Raw genomic sequence first — 2,290 nt, 5'->3', positions numbered from 1 at the left:
GGGGCGCGGGGCAGCCCCTCGGCGCGGCTCCGCGGCCGGCAGCAGCCCGTCCCCGCGCGGGGCTCCCGCCGCACCCGCAGGCGCCGCGGCTCGGGCAGGGCCGGCGCAGCCCCGGCTGCAGCCCCGGCCGGGGGGCTGGGCGCGGGAGGGCCGCGCTCCGAGGCTCCGCTTTTCTGTTGGTTTATTTTCTCCTTTGTGTTGTGTTTCTCCCCACCCCCGGGCCGCCTCCCCACCCCCGCCAGCCTCCCCCCGGGGCCCGGCAGCGCCTTGTTTAAGACGAGGGTTTTTTGCCTTTGGGTGTGTATTCTGGTTGCTCTTTCTGATTTCTGTTTTATTATCAGCAGCGACAGGCTGTGGTGTCAAAAACACTGATGTACAGAAAAAAAAACCTGCATCAGGCCCTCCCGTCTCCAGCCTTTTCTTCCTGGCCCGGCACAGCCATCCCTCCCGGGGGCAGAACAGAAGTCCTTTAACTTCAGGGTGAGGACTGTCCTCCTCCTCCTCGCACTGAACTGGGGTCCTTCGGGTCACAGTGTAGCCTGTGCCATCTTCCTAACCTCGCAGCCCTTCCTGGGATAGAGGTGAAAAGGTGAGAGTGAGGGAAGGAGACGGCCCCGAGGACTGTGGGCGGCTGGATGGGGCAGAGAGAGGGAGGGCAGGGGCTCGAGGGGCAGTGGCGTGGCAGGGACTGGGGCTGTGCGTGCAGCGTGTGCCCAGAGCCACTGCAGCAACAGTGAGCAGGGCAGGGAGTGTGCCCTGTGCTGGGCCCTGGGGAGGCTGCAGCTCCAGGGCTGTGCTCAGGGCTGGGCCCCTCACTCACTGCCACAGGGACACTGAGGGGCTGCAGCGTGGCCAGAGCTGGGCACAGAGCTGGGGAAGGGGCTGGAGCACAAGGGGCTGGGGAGGGGCTGAGGGAATGGGGGTGTTGAGCCTGGAGGAGCCTGAGGGGAGACAGGAGCTCTCTCTGACACTTCCTGACAGCCTGCAGGGAGCTGGGGGTCCGGCTCTGCTCCCCAGTAATGAATGACAGGACAAGAGGAAAGAGCCTCAGGTTGCCCCAGGGGAGGCTGAGGTTGGAGCTGAGGCAGAACTGTTTCCCTGAGAGGGGTGTGAGCCCCTGTGCCAGGCTGCCCAGGGAGCTGGGGCAGTGCCCAGCCCTGGAGGGGTCCCAAAGCCGTGGAGTTGAGGTGCTGAGGGCCAGGGAGTGGTGAGGGGAGGGCTAGACTCCATCAGCTTCAAGGGCTTTAACAACCCAAATGATGCCATGGTTCTATGATCTGTGTGTCACAGGCTTTGCAGCCCCTTCGGGGGTCCCCACTGGGCCGGGCCCTCAGTGCAGAGGGGCCTCCCTTGCAGCACCGTGCCGCTATTGGTGCAGCTGCGGGCCCACGCGGCAGCTGCAGCGGCTGCAACAGGAGGGAGATGCAGCCACAGGTTCTGATTCCGCTCCCATCAGCACCAGGACAGCTTTGTGTGCAGGCCATGCTGCTCAGCACACCTCAACCAGACCAGCCCCGACCGTGTGCAGGAGCCGAGCGCAGGCAGCCGCACTGGGGGGCTTGGGAGCAGCGTGGCCCGATGTGAGGGGCCTGTCCCGGTGTCAGGGGCCTGTCCCGGTGTCAGGGGTCTGTCCTCTGGTGTGAGGGGCCTGTCCCGGTGTGAGGGGCCTGTCCTCTGGTGTGAGGGGCCTGTCCCGGTGTGAAGGGCCCAGCCCGGTGTGAGGGGCCTGTCCCCTGGTGTGAGGGGCCCAGCCCGGTGTCAGGGGCCTGTCCCGCTGTGAGGGGCCTGTCCCGCTGTGAGGGGCACTGGTGCCGCTGGGCAGCTCGGCACGGCCAGGCCCCGCCGTGGCAGCACCAGAGGTGAGGTGGTGCCAGAGCACCATGGAAGGGAGAGGAGGAGGAGGAGGGCCTGGGCTTGGGAGGGGGTGGCTTTGGAGCCACAGCTGTGAGAGGATCACCTCCAAACACGCTGTGACCGCTGCCACATGGAGCACGTGAGTCACAGCCATCATGGAATTGTTGGAAAAGCCCTTGAAGATCAAGTCCAACCCCTCACCTCACAGTGCCAGGCCCAGCACTAAATCGTGTCCCTCAGCACCTCAGCTTTTGAAATCTCCTTCTGTCTCCTTCCTTGGAGGGCTTCAAGACCCACCTGGACACGTTCCTGTGTGACCTGATGTAGGTGATTCCAACCCCCACCATGCTGTGATTCTGTGCTTAGGGCTGGGGACTCCACCAGCTCCCTGGGCAGCCCACAACGAGCTCACATAGGAAACACCCACTGCCCAGCA

This window comes from Colius striatus, chromosome 13 (assembly GCF_028858725.1).
Source record: "Colius striatus isolate bColStr4 chromosome 13, bColStr4.1.hap1, whole genome shotgun sequence".
NCBI classification, from domain to species: Eukaryota; Metazoa; Chordata; class Aves; order Coliiformes; family Coliidae; genus Colius; species Colius striatus.
This window is presented reverse-complemented; position numbering follows the sequence as displayed.